Genomic DNA, 9549 nt, shown 5'->3' on the forward strand with positions numbered 1-9549 from the left:
GAAGAAGAAGAAGAAGAAGAAGAAGAAGAAGAAGAAGAAGAAGAAGAAGAAGAAGAAGAAGAAGAAGAAGAAGAAGAAGAAGAGAGAGAAGGAGAGAGGCAAAGCCCGTGTGTACACCAGGAGAGAACACAGGGAGAGAGAGAGCGATGGGCGGGCGGTCAGAGGTTAAAAGGAGTGGGCGTGGCTAGGGCAGGGACCAAAAGAATAACAGATATGAGGAGGTCCAAGGAAAGAGCAAGGCTGCCGCCTGTCTCTGCTCCTCGCTGAGCCGATGTGGCCGTTGCTACCTCTACCAACCTTTGCTGACTCAGCGGCTACACTGGCTTTCCAACCAATGCCGAGGATTAGCACCTCTCGGGAATCTGCCAGTTCTCAGTACGTGCTTGGGATCGCTGAGTTATCCCCCTCCGTGGATTGAGCAGCTGCCAATCTGTCGGTCTCCCCAGCACCAGGCCGCCACTGTTGGACTATCCAGCGCATGCTGAGTAAGCTAATCCAATAAATCTGTCTTTATAATATTTACGTATTCTATTGGTTCTGCTAGAGAAGCCTATCCTACACAGTTTAAGTCTTTTGTGGTAACAGAAACTCTAAAGTGATGTCGAGGAAAAATCTGAGTAGGGCAGCGCAGTTGACAGAGCATTGGCCTAGCTTACACAAGGCCCCCAGTCTCATCTCCAGCACTGTGTGGGTTGGCCATGGAGGTGAACATTTGCCATTCCAGTTCTTGGGAAATGAAGGCAAGAGGATCAGGAGTTTAAGCACATCCTCAGCTACACAGTCAGCTCAAGGCCAGCTAGGGATACATGGTGCTCTATCAGAGAACAACAATCACAAATTTCTGAGTAGGGCTTGTGTTCTGCTCTCCTTTCTGTCACTCAGAGCAGGCAGGAGCCCCCTATAGAAACCCCGAGTTTAGTATGATGCTAGCGCAACTTGGCTCCTTGTTGGGTGAACATAAGTCTTCAGGTGGGTGGTTGTGTGAACAAGTTTGCTATAAGGGGAAAAACGCTGTAGTTTATGCATTGTTGCCTGCAAAATCCCATGTGCCAACTCTACCCAGGGCAGTGGTACTTGAAGGGGTTGTCAGTATTTAGGGCGTAGTGCCTAAGGGCGGTCCTTAGGTCTTAGAGGGCTTGCTTTCGAAAGGGACTGCAGAACCCTGCCCGTTCTTTGTATCTTCCTCCTGGCTTAGGATCCAGACACTCATATGACTAATATACTCTCAGACCAGGGGGCTGGGATGGATGCCAGGGTCTGGTGGCTACGCTCCAGACTTAACAGTATGTTCTGCTATGATCTTCTTCCACCTTTCCCAGAGGCCAAAACAAACGGAACCTCCCACTGCTAAATCTGAACCTTTACACTGTGAGCTAAATAAGACGTTAATTAATTAATTAATTTTTAGTTTCTTGAGACAAGGTTTCTCTGTGTCACTTTGGGGCCTGTCCTGGCACTCTCTCTGTAGACCAGGCTGGCCTCAGACTCACAGAGATCCACCTACCTCTGCCTCCTGAGTGCTGGGATTAAAGGTGGGTGCCCCTATTGCTGGGCTCTAATAAATGAGAAAATGAAATGCAGAGGTTTGGAGTCCTGTGGCTCCTTAGAGAGGGGGGACTGGTGGACAAAGAAAACACGCAGTAGGACCTGACAGGTCTTCTGACTGTTTGACTCAAGCGTCTGGTATACTTCACTTGGTACGCAGCCACAACTAACACTCATGAATGGACTGAATTCATGGGGGAGAGCAAGAGAACCATCCACTGATTGTAAAGGGATTTGCGAATGAAACTGTTACATTGCTACTTGACATACAATCTCTTAACTGCGAAACTGATGCGAAACCTTTATCTTAGAGAGGGTGACGATAGCCTAGAGGTCTGAAGGAAGTTGTAAAGTCATTGTCTCCTTGTCTCTTTCACAGCTCCAAGTGTGTGGGTCATCTTGATGACATGCTGACCCTTCCTGGTCCTGCTGCTAATGTCCGGCTCCTCATCACAGTTTGGGCTGCTCACATAGCAATCCACAAAGGGTTGCTGAGCAGAGTGTTCAAAGAGTCATCTAGTGTCCAGATTAGAAAGCCGTGGAGGAATGAAGAAATCCTTTTTTCCTTAAATCATGTTTGGATCAGTTATCTGCATCACATTTGGTGTAAGGTAGGTGTTTAAAGGGTTTGTTGAAACAACTGATTAAAAAGAGAAAAACGAAGGAAAAAAACATTTCGCATCTTGTACTCTTCCACTAAAGAACGCATGTTGACATAAAATCTATTTTTTCCCTATATCCTCTGATATTATTTCTTAATTTGGTTTTGCAATAAAACCCCATGTTCAGACACATTGACATCATGGAAGGACAACGGAAAATACTCAACCTGTCCCCAGTTCCTTCTGTTTTGCTGTTTAAGGGAGACTGATTTTTAGGGAGAATCTCTGTAGAGTGACATGTGGGTATAAATGCAGGCAAGTGAAGGCTGTGCCCTGTACACAGAGAGCAGAGAGATGGAGATGTCAGGGTCTGTGACATCGCACCCTTAGTTTTGGCCAGTGTTTTCTTCCGTAGATGTGTGTGGCTACCGTCCCCCGAGATGTATTTCATCTATTTTACTTCTTGTGTTCCTCTAGGGCCCACTGCCCACCGCTTTCCTGATAATCTTCTCTTTTACTACCAGGCCGAGGAGATCTGGCTCTGATTTCTCTTGCTCTTGACTTGACCTCCATGGTAGGAGATCCCTTTGCATCTCCATTACCTCGTCCATTTAAGCCAGCCCGAGCAGCGCTTGTCATGTAACTGCAGCAGGAGAGGCCAGCTTTCCCTGCTGTGGGTTCTCATCCATCCCAGCACCTCCTTCTCAGAGCTTCCTAGCTGACTCACTCCCCGGATGGCTCTCTGCATAATGATACCTCCCCGGAGCTTGAGACAGGAAGTGCCCCCTCCCCCAGAGGTTCCGAGTCAGGTTATCTCCTTTCCCTGATTCCATTTTTGTCCTCCAAGCCACCGAGTTCTAAATGATGGGGCTCTTGCTTCCTCTCTTTTCTAAGTAAAATATTCCTTGTCATTTCCTTTACGTTCTCAAAATAAATATTCGCCTCTCCATTTCCTGAAAGCTAAGGTCGTGAGTAGGCACAGAGAGAAAGAAACCTACTTACTTACTGACAGGGAACACAAAGGAAGCCGGTTGGGAAGGACCAGTGGGTGCACTCTGAGCTACCGATTTCTCGGGTTTCTGTGGGCTCACTCGGTGAAGAAACTCTATAGCTTTTCTTTGTGAAACAGGAGTCTGGAAATTAATATTAATTCACCCTCTAAGCGCTTTGGTGATGGGGTTAGTATTTAGGGAAGCAGGGTATATCAGCTTCGTTCTGGGGGACCCACGTTCTGGGGACCCACGCCTCCCTCAGCCCTGCGGTGTAGTGACTGAAGTGTATACCTTTGTCTAACGATGCAATTCCACTGTTCTGTTTGCTTACATGTCTGCCTCTTCTCCAGGTTAATATGAACGCTGGTAAAACTTTTACTCCCCCCGCCCCCATAATTCTTATCTCTGTGTCCACAGCCGTTAGTTAGCTTGCTGCTTTGCGCAGGGTCCACCCTTGACATCTGTAGTTAACCAGTAACACAGAATCAAAGAGCGGCAATATTCTAAAAGGCCACAAGATGGGCTCATTTCACTGTGGAAGTTTGGGACATACTCCTGTGTTATTACATTAACAGTTCTTTTTCCTCAAAAAATGAGAGATTTCATAATGTATTTTCCTGAATCTGAAGTAGGAATTAAAGTGCTTTTACTGTCTAGTTAGTTTCTTGTTCATCTAAAATTATATTAAAGTCATAGTATTACTTATCATTTTCTCTTGTGGCTTTGAAAAACAGTAAGATTTAATCTTTATTGTTCTTTCCATATTATCTTTTTTTATAAATTGAAGTAAGTTTCTCATCCTTAGACCTCAAGATGGTGATTGTATATATATATATGTGTGTGTGTATATATATATATATATATATATAGTAATATGACGCCTTAGTAAGTTGAGTGTTCCTTTGTTCTGTTTCTTGAAAATTGACTCTGTGCCAGGCAGGGAGGCTCAAAATCCAGAGATGTCAATTAAGCATCATAATCCACACAATGAACCCTGAAAGCCCCACCGCCCAAACCTGCATTGACTGCTGGGGAAAGGTGAGCTTCTGAGGAGACCAACTTGAAGGTGCTCACGGAGACCAACTGTGAGTTGCAGCCTGGGGCTTCAGATGCACTTAGTGGTTGTGAAAGTAGCCCGCACCTTCAGACTCAGGCCATGCAGCTGCCCCTCATTGATCCCACGCACTCTTCACTGTTAATGCAACACACTTCCCTTTTCTTCTTTTTCCCTAAATTGCCAGCACTGTGTTCATGGTTAGAGGCACTGTGTGTGTCATACTCCCCTCATTCCCAACGTCGTCACTGTGAGCTCTATACTTTCAGGAAGTTCTAGCTTGTCTCATGCATCTTCTTGCAAAGTGTAGCCCATACAGTACAGTTCACGTGCTAAAGTGTCATCCCTGTCTGTGCACCGAAGAAATGAAAACATGTCTAAACCCCCTATGTTTGGGTAAATTCCTGAAGATCTCAGCTCTGAGAGCAACTCCATGTGTTGGTAGCCCACCACTGCTAGAAGGCTTGAGCTGCCTGTCTGCCACACTCTTTGAGACATCTGCTTTCTGCTCTGTTTCTTCATGAGTTCAGTTTGTCTGTCAGAGCCATTGTGTCTGTGCTGCTATCTTAGTGAACAGGTATGTTCATGCGTTCGGGGGTGTGTATGCTCTTATTATCTGTTACTGCAGAAAGTGGCCTATGAATGTTCTAGAGCACTTTATAAATTCCTCATCAGATTCGGACAAGTAAATACATTTTTAATCAAAAACTTAGAATGCTTGTGAGTTAACCTCTTGTGATTTCAGACCTCTGGGATCTTTCAGGATTTCCACAGTTGGCATTCATTATAGTACTGAGGAGTAGGTCTCTCTGTATTATGGTCCAAACTCTATGGTGGAAAGTCTTGAAGTGTTGACGTTTGTTCAGTAGGCTGGGAAACTGAGACTCAAAGTGAGAGACTTTCTAAGTCTTCTTCAGATATACAATGAAGATGGAGTCAGTAATGACCTATTTATTGACTACAGCTTTCACGATATGTCTTTTGGGTGATGTGCATGTGATAGGTCTCAACAATTTTGTCCCTTTAGAGAAATCATTTAACAGATGCCCCTCTGGTCCCTGTCCCATATCAGGAGCTACAGCCATGGGTCTATGAAAGGCACAGCCTCGGCTCCAAGGCGCCTCTAGGCCTTCATGGAAAGAGCAAAGTAGACGATGCATGTTAGTATGTCGTGAAGGTGTGTCCAAGGGAACAAGGGGAGGGATGGGCAAGGTGTTTAGGGATACAAAGGGAGGGAGGGATGTTTAGGAGCACAAGGGAAGGGAGAGGAGTGATGTTCAGGGGTGCAAGGGGAGGAAGGGATGGGGTGAGGTGTTCAGGGGTACAAGGGGAGGGAGAAGAGGGGTGTCAAGGGGTACAAGGGGAGGGAGGGGAAGGAGAGGAGGTGTGTTCAGGTGTACAGGGGGAGGGAGACGAAGAGTACTCAGGGGTACAAGAAGAGGGCGGATTGGGGTCTCAGGGGCACAAGGGGAGGGGAGAGTGTTTAGGGGTACAAGGGAAAGGAGGGGAGGAATGTTCAGGGGTACAAGGGAAAGGAGGGTGGAGTGGGCGAGATACAATTTAGCTGACCAACCTCTTGTTCACTTGACTGAAGCTTATTTCCAGGCCTTCTTAGGACATGGTTATTGAGGTGATTTGAATAAAAATGGCTCCCATAGGCTGATAAGCAGTGGCCCTATTAGGAGGAACAGCCTTGTTGGAGTAGGTGTGGCTTTGTTGGAGGAGGTGTGTCACTAGGGGACAGATTTTGAAGTCTCAAATTCTTCACCCAAATCTAGTGTGACATTCACTTCCTGTTTCTATGGATTAAGATGTAGAATCCTCATCTCCTTCTCTGGCACCATGTCTACCTGTGTGCAGCCATGTTTCCTGCCATGACAATAATGGACTAAAACTCTGAACTGCAAGCCAGCCCCAATTAAATGTTTTCCTTTATAAGAGTTGCTCTGGTCATGGTGTCTCTTCACAGCAGTAGAACCCTAACTAAGACAGTTTTGTGACAATCCAGTAGGTCCTAGGAACTTATCTCTGATAGATTCCATTTACTTATTCTACAAGATGAGTCCAACACGGGCTGTGAGCACACACAGATTCTAGATGATGGTATGGGGTGAGGAAAGAAGAAATAATTCCTTTCTTTCTAAGGCTGTTTTAGTGAGGAGACAGATAACAACCAAACAGAAATTGCAAAATTTTAAGGAGGATGAACTGAGAATCTGCAAAGTCTGGTTGTTAATTTATTAAGGGATGTTATGGAAACTCACGAATACAGAACAAGGTAGATGCAGCTGCTGATCCAGCTGCCCTTGCTCTGCCATTCTGTCCACAGGCCATGAGGACCAGCTGCAAGGCTTGCTCCTGCTCCAACCACGAGAGAGAGAGAGAGAGAGAGAGAGAGAGAGAGAGAGAGAGAGAGAGAGAGAGAGAGAGAGAGAGAGAGAGAGAGAGAGAATGCCTGTACATGTGCATGTGCCCTCTCCTCAATTTTATCTGATCACGTATCCAGAGAAAGGCATGCTCATAGGGCTGACACCCCAAATGTCAGTACTGAAATGGATTGAATTCCCATACAGGAGGGCATTTGAAGCAGAGGTAGAACAGCTGGTGCAAAGGCCTAGGGGTTGGAGGGAATGGTTTACTGTGCTCAGTTTAAGAAGGAAGCCAGGCAGTAATGGCATGTGCCTTTAATTCCAACATTTGTGAGGCAGAGGCTGGCTTGGTCTACAGAACAAGTTCCAGGACCCCCAGGGCTACTCAGAGAAACCCTGTCTCAAAAAACTAACAAGTAACAATAACAAAAAAGGAAGGCAATAGGAGTCAGAGAGATGGATCAGTAGCTAAGAGTACTTGCTGCTCCTGCAGAGGACAGAGGTCCAATTTCCAGCACCCACATGCACACATGTAGTGCACACACATACAGGTGGGCACATAAAATAAAAACAATTTTTTAAAGGAAAGAGAGAGATAAAGTATGTGCAGTACTAAGGGATTCATTCTCTGTCGCCATTGTGTCTTTGCAAAGGTTGATATGAGCCGTCTAGTGTCCGGGTATCCCTTGGAGAAAGTGCTCACTGCTCTTCATCTTTGGACCATCAGCAGGGGTTGTGGCTCAGTGCAAGCAGCTGGCACGTGCTGAGAGGCAGCAGAAGGGCCAGAGCTGGAGCTGACTCTTCTATAGTGGGGAGGAGAAGTGAGTTCTGTTAGGATGGCTCTAAGCCAAGCAAGCCATCCAGGCATCCGTTGAAGGCATGTTGATCCACACTGTGCCAACTACCCTGAGAGCCTGATGCCTTTTTTAATTTTTATTTTGATAAAGGTGGAAAGTGAAGTGGATCAAGAACAGTGTGATGAGGTGAGAGCAATGGTCTTTCTGGTGGGATTCCTGAAGAGTTGGAAGTATCCACAGGAAGGGATATGGGATTTCAGCCGATGTTAATTGTGGCAGAATTCTTGCTTCTCTACTGTCAAGAGACCTCAACCAGATTCCTCTGTGAAGGGCTCCTCTCCTCCTGGTTGCATAATTGTCCTGTCTTTCTACAACAGGGCAAGAAAGAACTTTGGAAGTCTGAATCCATACTTGTGGCTAGACAAGTAGACCTGCCCTTCTTCTGCCAGGCTCCAGGGTTTCCAAGAGTCAGGCTCAAGACCTGGGTAAAATGTGATAATAATAGCCTCTATCTCTCAGAAGAGAATTTCCTCTGTAAGAAAGTCAGCTGGGATCTGTAGTGAGAGGATGGACATCCTGAGAACAAAAGCCTCTCTCTGCTTTGTTCAAATGTCCAATAAATAATTTTGCTAGTCATGTTGGATAGACTTTAAAGGGGGGAGGGTTGCATGAGCCGTGCTGGAAGCCCTGGCAATGGTGTCCTCCAGGTCTGGGCCTCTTGTGGGTGAGAGCTTCTTTTGCTCCACTCTTTCCTCTCTTCCTGGCTGGATCAGGGTCCTTTCTGAACGCTCTACTCTAGCAGACAAAGTCTCCTTACCTTTTCCAAGGAGGTCATCTGTGTGGCCTAACTCCCAGAACTCTTCTCTCATGTTCAGTACCCACAACATCATGTGTCTGTGACTTTATTTCTTCATTTTCCTTCTTTAGCCATAGCCAGGAGAGAGTCCTCAATTTTTAGTATTGCAGAGATGGACTGGGTCAGTTTACTTAATCCAGGTGATTTCTGTCTTGCATGTTGTTGATACCCGAAGCAAAATTTTAAAAGTTTCTTTGCCATGTAAGATGGCATAGCCACTGTTTCCAAAGGTGATGACATGGCTATTTTAAGACCTTTATTTTGCCCAAATGCCTTTCTCTTAAAAACTATGATGAAATAAAATTGTATGCATGTAAACTCTGTGTGGGAATCTTTCTGCTTCTAGTTTCAATATATATTCATGTCTCTGTAAATAAAGAAAAAAGTCATTCTACACTTTAAATAAAGTGAAGAAAAATTTAATTTTTGACTATAAGACCTTCCCTCTTCCACAGCCAGTTCTCCCCACCTCCTTTCCTGTGCTCTCTTAGATAGAATAATGCGAAGAGCCAGGTGTGGAGAGCCAGGTGTGGCCCAGCCACCTTTCTGTCTTTTCTTCTGCTAACAAAAGAGGAAGCAGACGCCCTTCCCCCGCCCATGCTTTCCTTGCACTCGAGTGGAGTTGACATTCAGACCTCCTTGTCTCAGGGTCCTCCAGGAGATGCAACTCATCCAGGTTGGCCATCATATTCCCAGGGCTGCAGTTCCCTGTGATGCACTTAACTTAAACTGGGCTAATCAGAATTCTTCCTTGAGGCGTTTTCTTTCTTCCTTGATGACTCACTGAGCACATTGTTTCCCTGTCTACCCCTCTTCTGTGAATCACGTTTGCCAGTCTCTACACCTTACCTCTGAGATGGCGGGGAACCTGAGAATGGTAACCCATTGAGTCACCCGGATGGTGCCAGGGACAACTTGGCTCCTGTCTAACTCTTCAGTCACGTGAATGTCTTTCTAGCAAATCTTTTTCCCCTTTAACCAGTTTGTTTTAAGAATTGTTTCTTCACCTTTAATCCCAGCACACAGGAGGCAGAGGCAGGTGGAGCTCTGAGTTCAAGACCAGCCTGATCAGAGTGAGTTTCAGGACAGCCAGGGCTACTGTTGTAATAGGTGCAGCGGGGCTGTGTCCCCAGCACCCCAGCCGCCTGGCTAGCTTTACCCGAAAATGATTACACGGACACTGTATTATTTTAATCACTGCTTGGCCCATTTCTATGTAGCCTCTTCTAGGCTAACTCTCACACCTGGACTAGCCCATCTCTAATAATCTGCTGTAGCCCACAAGGTGGCTTACCAGGGAGATTCTAGCCTACATCCATCCTGGGTCGGAGCTT

Source organism: Microtus ochrogaster, unplaced genomic scaffold, assembly GCF_000317375.1.
Source record: "Microtus ochrogaster isolate Prairie Vole_2 unplaced genomic scaffold, MicOch1.0 UNK51, whole genome shotgun sequence".
In the NCBI taxonomy this organism is placed as follows: Eukaryota; Metazoa; Chordata; class Mammalia; order Rodentia; family Cricetidae; genus Microtus; species Microtus ochrogaster.